General features: G+C 46.6%; 1 protein-coding gene across 2 annotated transcripts in view; it reads left to right on the top strand.

Moving 5' to 3' along the window:
* The window catches only part of SSBP1 (single stranded DNA binding protein 1), a gene marked incomplete at its 5' end in the record, with an annotated part of 1,088,662 nt that overhangs the window by 801,500 nt on the left and 277,431 nt on the right, over positions 1-9,731 (top strand).

Raw genomic sequence — 9,731 nt, 5'->3', positions numbered from 1 at the left:
TAAAAGCTTTTACCCAGGAATCAACACACAGCCTAAGTGCTATTGCAGCATTGACGAAAAAGAGGATCTGCCCAACAGCACTTTCTCCATTCACACTTGTAGCAAACATTTTGTACTGGAATGCTGATCTTTTGTGAGCACAGATTTTACTGTAGCAGTCCTTCAAGTTACATTGTTCATAGTCTTTGCCTAAACTTGTGTTCATATGCTGCCATTATGCCCAGGTGTTATAAGTACTTGAGGATGCAGGAAGCGGAGGAGTGATATAATATAAAACACCTATGTCAAGTATTCATCATTGCATTTTTTTTTTGTTTGTTTTCTTTGTTTTTTTTTTTCAGCCATGAATGCCAGCCATCAAGCCTCCTCCATTGAGCCAGATCAATTAGTTCCTTTTGTCCGGCGTATTCATTGAGAGCGAGAGTGTGGGGATGGGGCTTTGCTGCAAGCATCCTCTGTGTTTGTTTTTGCTCTCACCAGTGTCTTATCAGTGAGGTTGTACACATTTTAAATCCTAACCCCTCCCTTTGGTGTGGAACAAGTGATCCATGTTAACACAGGAGCCACTGTATGCCCTCCCATGCACATGAGTTGAGGTTGTCTTTACCTGCTTAGTGATGGTAAACCAACTCCCGTGGCCATACTTGCACTGTCACCCCTTTTGTGAAAAATTGTAGCATGCAATGTTCTAGATTAATCCCTCCAGAGGTATACCTGTCTATCCCATCTGTACTAAACTTCAGTCTTGTGGGTTGTAATCGGAGCTTTGTCTTCTATAACAATGGATTTGGCACCATAACAGTAAATGTTTTACTCTATTCTTGTCTCTGCAGTATGAGAACCTCCCTTGTCTCTCCATTTCCATTGTGATGTTTACTTTGTCATCCCTTTTGTGCTGTATCAAGTCATGACTTGTTTGCCAATTGACTGTTGAAATAATTGTGTAGGCTGACAGATTGCACATATCACTGAGGGCTATGAATGGAAATAGATATAAAGAAACATGCTATAACTGTTTTGGAATTGTAAGATATGTGCAATAAATCTATACTGTTTTGGAGCCTATTATTGTCCAATATTTGGAGCCTATTATTGTCCAGTATTCCAAAGAGAGAGCACGCATCTCCGCATGCTGTCATTTTTACCAAACCGCAAATATTGACCTGTAACACATTGGTACTTGTAAGTTAGACAGCAGGGGTTCCGATAGTTTTTCTGATATCATGCCTGCAGGTGGTGGCTTGGGTCTCTGCCATTGAATTACTAGAGTTTTATTTTATTTTTTATTTACATTGGTGACTTCTTTTCAGGGGAGACCTGAGGTGGTATTCATACTGACCAGGGGAAGTTTAGCCGAGGCACTAAGGAAGTTCCTGTACTTTTTGACAAGCGCCATGCGATCTTAATATTTTGAAGCCAATTGTGTCCCTTTCCAGTTTATAATCCGTATGATGTGAATATTTGAGACTGGGATAGCATCAAACATACAGTGATAATTTGTTTTCACTGCTGCAGTCCTAACTGATATTTCCTAATGTAGAAGCTCTTAGGCAGTGCGACATTGCTGCAGTCCTTACAAATGGGTAGTCCGCTGTCCTCGGTTGGCCCGAATACCAAAGTATTAGGCTGACGTCGGTCAAGGCGCTTAAAGCTGACATCAGAACGTCAGGGTACAAAAGCGCATGACCGACGTCATATCCTCAGTCTTTTCTTGCCCCAGATGTCAGAAGGCCCTAACAAGAAAGGCCAAAGCCAAAGAACAGCAAAAAATAACCAACCACCCCTGCACTAACCATATTTACAATATGTACAACACAAACCACACCACCACCTCTAACAACAGAGGGGAAGGAGGGAGGGTAAATTGGACTGCAGCAATGTGGATCTTCGAACATCTACATTTATGGTAGGTACAAAACTGTACTATGTTCTTCATCTCACATTGCTGCAGTCCTTACAAATGGGTAGAATCCCAAAGCAGAGGTAAGGGAGGATGGCAAAACTATAAAGCATTAGGGGCTGCCAACATGCCCTGTAAAATTTCAGTGGCAAATCCAGCCCTAGATTTAGAGTAAAGTGGAAGGTGGTAATGCTTAGAGAAAGTATGCACTGAACTCCAAGTAGCTGCTTCAAAAATATCTTTAGTAGCCACCCCCCTTAAAAAAGCAGTAGATGTGGCAGTAACCCTAGTGGAATGAGGCCTAATCCCAGCTGGAATCTCCTTACCATGATGGGAATAACAGAAAGCAATACAAAAACCAATCCACTTAGAAATAGTTTGTTTTGAAACAGGTTTGCCCTGAGAACCCAAAGCAAAAGAAACAAACAACTGCTGAGACTGCCTGAACCCTTTAGTTCTGCTCAAATAATATCGCAACTGTCTGTGTATATCCAAAGTGTGCAAAATCCTCTCCCCTTTATTTTGGGGGTTTGCATAAAAAGTAGGCAATTGAATAGTTTGGTTTAAAGCCACACTAGAAACCACCTTAGGCATAAAAGAAGGGTTAGTACGCAAAGACACCCTATCCTTGTGGAAAATTAAGAAAGGCTCAACTGCCATAAGGGCCTGTAATTCAGAAACCCTTCTCGCAGAGGTAATGGCCAACAAAAAAGCAGTCTTCCATGATAAATATTTCAACTCTGCAGTTGCTGCAGGCTCAAAAGGTTGTAGAGTGAGTTTCTCCAACACAAAATTGAGATCCCAAGCAGGAGTAGGAGCTCTACGTGGGGGTCTTATATTCTTTGCCCCTCTAAGGAATTGCTTAAACAAAGGCTGAGAAAATAATGGTGGGTCACACTCATAGTGAGCAGAAATTGCTGCAGCATGAACCTTTATAGAGAAGGACAAACCTTTGTCCAATAACTCAGTAAGATATTGTAGAGCAACACTTAAATTAGGTTTAGAAACACCAAAGTCCTTTGCTGTACTCCAAAATAAAAATCTCCTCCATTTATCTGCGTAAACTTTCCTTGTACTAGGCCTTCTGGCCTCCAAAATAACATTCAAAACTTGTTGTGGATGTTGAGACCCTCCAGGGTTTAAAACAGAATATGCCAGGCTGTTAGATGTAGAGAGTGAAGTTTGACATGGAGTAAATGACTGTTCTCCTGAGACAACAGGTGAGGAATTGAAGGCAAAGGCCATGGAGGCTCCCGTACCAGACTTCTCAGTAATGGGTACCAGTGCTGTCGAGGCCAATCTGGAGCTATTAAAATCATGTTTGGCTTGTCCTGTCTGACCTTCAGGAGTACCTTTGGGAGGAGAGGCAGAGGTGGAAAGGCATACACGTGAAGATTGCTCCAATTGAATGAGAGAGCATCCACTTTCCAAGCTGTGGGATGAAACCTTTTTGTGCAAAACTTTGGCAGCTGGTAATTCAGAGGAGAAGCGAACAGATCTATGTCTGGAGTTCCCCATAACACTGTCAATTTCTGAAATACATGAGGATCCAATTTCCAATCGTGGGGATCCACAATTTGTCTGCTCAACACCTCTGCTAAGGAGTTCTGTGCTCCTGGCAGAAACCTTGCCTGTAGATTTAGCTGTAAACTGAGAGCAGTCTCACACAAAATCATTGCTTGTCTGCATAGAGGATATGAATGCGTTCCCCCTTGCTTGTTGATGTACCACATGACAGTTGTGTTGTCTGTTTGAATCAACACCTGCCCTGGAAGACGTAAATCCTTGAAAGCTATCAATGCAAATTGGACTGCTAACATCTCCTTCAAGTTGATATGTAGATGTTGAAGTCTGGCAGGCCACGTGTCTTGTACCCATTTTCCATTTAGATGAGCTCCCCAAGCTTTGTCTGAGGCATCTGTCGTTAGAATCTGACTCGCCTCTGCCGGGTCACAGAGAGTCCCTTGTTTAGGTGACATTCCTGAGCCCACCACAGAAATTCCTTTTGAATGCAAGGTATTATCTGAATGACAGTGTCCATATCTTGGCAGTGCTGTGTCCATACATTTTTGAGATACCATTGTAGCTTCCTCATATGCAGTTTGGCATTGGGAAGTACCAGAATACAAGATGCCATGAACCCCAAGGCTTGAAGGACTGTCCTTGCAGTCAGCCTGGACTGACGAGACAATTGGTGGAAATAGAGAAAGATTCTTTTGTTTGTCCGGGGTCAAAAAGGCCATCTGGGATGCTGTATTCAGTCTCACACCCAGAAAGCACATGTCCTGAGAGGGTACTAGACTGGACTTTATTTCGTTCACAGAATACCCCAGGCATCTTAACACTGCCATCACATACTGTAAATGCTGAAGAAGTTCGTCCTTTCCTTGGGCCAAAATCAGGCAATCGTCCAAATAAGGATAGATTTGTATTCCTCTTAGCCTGAAGAAAGCTACCACTGGAGCCAGAACCTTCGTGAACACTCTGGGCGCAGTAGATAAGCCAAAGGGCAATGCAGAGAACTGATGAGAAGTCCCAGCCCGAAAACGCAGATACTTCCTGCAACTGAGCCTGATAGGAACATGAAGGTAAGCCTCCTTGAGATCCAGAGTCACCATCCAGTGATCTTTGCCCAGGAGAGGTAAAAGCTGTTGTAACGTCAACATTTTGAACTTGGGAATGTCCAGATATGTGTTGAGGATAGATAAATCCAAAATTGGTCTCCACGTGTCCCCTTTCTTTGGTACTAGAAACAGGCGAGAATAAAATCCTAGGCCCACTTCTGGCAGAGTGACCGGTTGTATGGCCCCTATTTGAAGCAGTAGAGAAATTTTTGTGAGCCTCTAGTCTTTGCTGAGGAGGAATGTCCGGCATGCCTTTGAAAGGAGGCAAGGTATGGAAATAAAACTTGTAACCTTGGTGTATGATATCCAATACCCATTTGTCTTGGGTAATCAAAATCCAATTTTCCTTGAATGCCAACCTTCCTCCCAAAGGTGCTGCCAGGCAAGAAGGATTTGGCAGCTGAAAAAGTAGGTCATTGGGCCTGTTTACGAAAGGACTGGCCCCTGCCCTCACCCGAAGATTGTGCAGGTGAACTCCCTGTTCTAGGTCTGAAAGAACTCTGAGCTCTGCCCCTACCACGTCTAGATCTACCCCTAGACTGAGAATCATAAGAAGGATACGTCCACCCCTTAGCAGGCCAATTCCTACTAAACTTCGGAGGCTGAACTTGCAAAAAATCTTTAACAGCCTGCATAGACTTAGCCTTGTCTTCCATTTTCTTCAAGACTGACTCCACAGGTGAACCAAACAACACATCAGACTGCAAAGGAGCATCCAAAATTCTTGTCTTAACATGGTCAGATAAATTCTGATCCTTCAGCCAGGCGTGCCTGCGAAGAACTGAACCAGTGGCAGCCACCCTAGACGAGGCCTGCACAGCATCAAAACCACATTGTAATGAATGCTTACCCACCTGTTCAGAGACATGCACCAAATCTTGTAATTCTTTACACTCAATGCCTTCCGCCAGAGCATCCACCTTAGCCCTCAATTGAGAAAGAAGAAAGTTTTGATATTTCAACATATGAAACTGGCAATTCAAAGCCCTCATAGCTAAGGTAGAAGATGTATAGACCTTCTTTCCCCATCTATCCAAAGCTCTGGCCTCTTTATCTAGAGGAACCGGATTTTTTACAACCGAAGCCTTGACACCCTTAGGTCCCTGACTAATAGTTTCTGGGTCCGCCCTAGGACTCTTATAAAGATATTTATGAGCCTCAGGCACCCTGTAATACCTATCCGGTTTAACAGGCGCAGGAGGCAGAGAATCAGGATTAAGTGAAGCCTCTGCAAACACATCTTCCACAACATCCAGAACAGGGGGTATAGCCAAGGGCCTATGTTGGGGTAAAAGCAAAAATTCCCTAAGCCTTTTCCGAGAATCAGAGAAGTCCTGACCTTCCCACTTAAAATGTTCCCTCATAGAATGAAGTGTCTCTGAAAAAGAAAAATCCTCTGGAGGAGAAGCAAGAGGAGTGGAATCATCTGCATCAGAATCAGAATAAGGAGAGTACTCCTGCAAGTCTTCAGCTGAAGACTCTGAAACATCCGAAGCCTGCTCAAAACTTCCCAACTCTGGCTCCACCCTAGGCCTCTTATCAGGAGGGGGCAAAGAACCTCTAATCAGAGTAATCAAATCTTCTGCCATTTTAAGCATGTGCTTCTTAGGCACAGACCCTGCTGAACTAGGAGTGACACCAACAGAAGCTAAACCTGGCCTGCCTCTGGGAGAAGCCTTGGAAACAGAAGGAGAGGGCCTAACCACCCTAGGAAGGGAGGGGAGCACAGTAACCTGAGAAGCCCCTTCAGCCTGACCTGCCTCCTGAGAGGCCACATCCTGCAAAATCAAAGTCTCCCCCTGAGACTCCAGAGAAGTTTCCGTCGGAACCACCGGTTCCACTGAAGCCTCTAATGAACCGGCGTCCGGAACGGACGACTCCTCTTGCCTGGGTTTAACTGTTTTGTCTTTGCGCTTCTTCGTAGAAGCGGACGCCGGAGAATCCAACGGCATATTGTAATTGCACCGCTTACCGAAGACCAGCCTAGCACAATCTAACCTTTGCTTAATAGTGCGCTTATTGAACCTAGCACAAAAGCGACACCCAACAACGTCGTGCTCAGGCCCCAAACAAGGAATACACAAAGAATGATAATCCCTATGCGGTATCTGTTTCCCACAAGAAATACAGTTATTCACTTTTTCTGACATCCGGTAAAACACTGAGGCAAGAAAACAAAATATTCTAACGGGTACTTAGCCAACTTGGATTCGGTCTGAAACTCCGAACTCGAAAAATTTCAGAACGCCGAACGGCACTTGCAACGCTGCTTCTGCATCGGACCATGCGGCAAAAAAGACTGAGGATATGACGTCGGTCATGCGCTTTTGTACCCTGACGTTCTGATGTCAGCTTTAAGCGCCTTGACCGACGTCAGCCTAATACTTTGGTATTCGGGCCGACCGAGGACAGCGGACTACCCATTTGTAAGGACTGCAGCAATGTGAGATGAAGAACATCCCCAGATGTTAAGTTGTCTATCTCGCCTTCATTCTTGCTGGATGGGTTCGGAGCCGACCTCGGCTCCGACTCGGCCACTCTAAAAGCTCGAGAGTTGGTTCCACCGGCTCAAGGCTCCCCTTATATCCCACAATGCTAGGCGTGAGTTACCTCAGATCTCGTTTGCCGCTACAGCGATCGAGGTGTGTTTTCTACCGGCTCCAGGTTAGTGAAAGTTAGACTAGTTTAAATTCTTTAGACTCAAGCTAGCTTAGTGTATTTCTCTTTCCCCTTAGTGTAGTGGATACTTATCCCTTCTACTTTTTATCCAGCCCCTTTTTTTCTAAAGAACTTATAAGTTCTTTCCCTAGGCCTTCGGGCCCTTCCTTCCCTTCCATTAGGGTGTGTATGTGTTTGATTAGAACTTAGGAATTTTAACTTAACTTACCCTTTAGTTAAATAATTCCTTTTAGACCCCTATCAGTGTAATCTGTGTGTGATTACACTTCGGTTCCTTGAGTATGTCCAAGGATACAAAGGTCTCAGGCTTCAAGAAGTGTGACTCGTGCTGTCAGAAAATGTCTCTGACAGACGGTCACACTTCTTGTGTGTATTGCCTGGGACCTTTACACCTGCAGGACTCTTGTGCTGTATGCCATGGCTTCAGCCCTAGAGTCCTGCAGGAGAGAAAAAACAAACTCATTTTAAGGGGTTTGATTAAGCCTGAAGGTTCCCTTTCTGTGACATCGGGGAAACATTCTAAGGCTTCCAAGACCTCGGCTCCAGCTTCAGAGTCTAGGCCTAAGGCTTGAAGTTTACTGCTTCATCGGCTCCGGCTGGAGCCGGCGAGTCTTTGACTGCAGTATCTGTGGTTCCTCGCCCGCCGGAGCCGAGGCATTAGAGATTCCTGGGTCGGCTCCGATCAGACCATCGGAGCCGACATCTAGAAAGAGATAGAGGTCACCTTCCCTTGGCTCCGTTCATTCGGCTCCAGCGTCTCCCCTGCTGTCTGAACGGAGCCACAGATCTCACTCCTCCAGGTCATCGAGGCTCTCAGATCACGACCTCCAGAGGGTAGTGAGTCGACTTTTAAAGTCCGAGGCACTGGCCCAAATGCTCCAGAGTCCGACTCATCAGTCGATGCCTCAACTTGTTCCTATAAATATTCCTCCTCCCGACTCCTTTGAGCTCGGAGCCGGGGCGTCTCGGGACCGAGACTGTGGTAGCGTCGGAGCCGATACAATTGTCTTCGGCACCGCTGGCTCCGATTTCTTCTTTGAAGAATCTTGGCGCGGCTTCCTCGTCGGCTCCGAGGGGGTGAGTGGCATCGGACCCTTGTCCGACCCCCCCCCTCCCTCTCGGCGCTTCGGCGCTGGTGAGCTCGGCTCCGACATCGGCCTCGGAGCCATCTCTGTCGGTGCCGAGGGAGTTTCTCAGCTTCTTGGAGCGGGGACCTCTGGCTCTCCCAGACAGGGGTGCGTTCGAGGTCATGCGGAGTGTGTTGGAACCTTGTTCGACTCCACAGTCGGCTCCGACCGCCCCTCCCTCTTCGGTGCCTTTGGTTATGTCGACTCACTCCCTCATCCCAGACCGCAGAGAGCCAGCTCTTCAAGAATCCCCTGTGGGGGATCTCATCCTCTTCCGAGGCCTCCCCTGAATTGGCAGGGGAGCCCCCTAGGAAGAGAAAGTGTAAGAGGAAGCACATAGACTCACCTGAGTCTGTCACCTCTGACACAGATTTAGAGGATTCGAGGGTTCCCACGCTCCCGCCTGAAGATGTCTCTTTCGCAGACATTCTAGAGATCCTGAAACAGAGGGGAAATTGGCCAGCCCTTAACCCTTCGGAGGATGAATCTGTGTATCTTGAGGCGTTTGGCTCGCCTTCCACCTCCTGGGTGTCCCCCTTTGATCCCCTCATGCAGGTGGTTGCAAAGAAGGCCTGGACGGCTACTGATTCAGTGGACCCTACCCCCAGGAGACCTTCCAAATTTATAACAGCACCAACTGACAAACAATTTCTCACAAAAGGTGTTTCTGTGGATGCTATGGTGGTAGCTGCTGCCACCAAGAAGGAACTAGCTGATCCTTCAGTGCCTGTTCATCCCCCTAACAAAGAATCTAGGTCTATGGACAGGTACGGGATGCGGATGTTCTCGTCAGCGACCTTTGCTATGCGTTCGCTGAACTACCTATGCCATTTTACTCGTCTTCAAAGAGACTTGATCAAAGAAGCGAGTGATATGTTGAAGGATCCTACAGCTGCGGGTTTTCAAGACAAGATGAACACTCAGCTGGCTACCCTGAACTCCATAGCTAACTCCTCCATGCGCCTCCTTTCTTATGTGGCTGATGGAGTGAGCAGGGCCGCAGGGACAGGTGTGGCCTTACGCAGGCATGCCTGGATGCGGCTATGCAATTTTGCGGACCCCTTTAAAACGTCATTCACTAATTCCCCGTTTGATGGATCATCTCTTTTTGGTCCTCAAGTGAAAGAAACCTTGACTAGGTGCGAGACTGATGGCAAGACTCTCTCTGCCGTCGGAGTCAGTTTTTCTACTCCTTCTAGGCCTTACCCCAAAGGCCAGAAAAGTGGGAAAATGTGGTTCCGCAAACAATCTCAAGGGACTTCGCCTGACGCACAGTCGGTTCCCCGCCAGAGGCAGAGGGGGGAACAACAATGATAGACGTCGCCTTAGAGGCAGGGGGGGTCCGCAGAACCAGGGCAATCGAGAAACCTTCTCTGATAAGCCCTTTCAGCATCCCTGAGT

This window comes from Protopterus annectens, chromosome 11.part0 (assembly GCF_019279795.1).
Source record: "Protopterus annectens isolate FY-2018-M chromosome 11.part0, PAN1.0, whole genome shotgun sequence".
Taxonomy (NCBI): Eukaryota; Metazoa; Chordata; order Ceratodontiformes; family Protopteridae; genus Protopterus; species Protopterus annectens.
The sequence above is the reverse complement of the archived record's forward strand: the minus strand, read 5'-3'. Positions and strand labels throughout refer to the sequence as shown.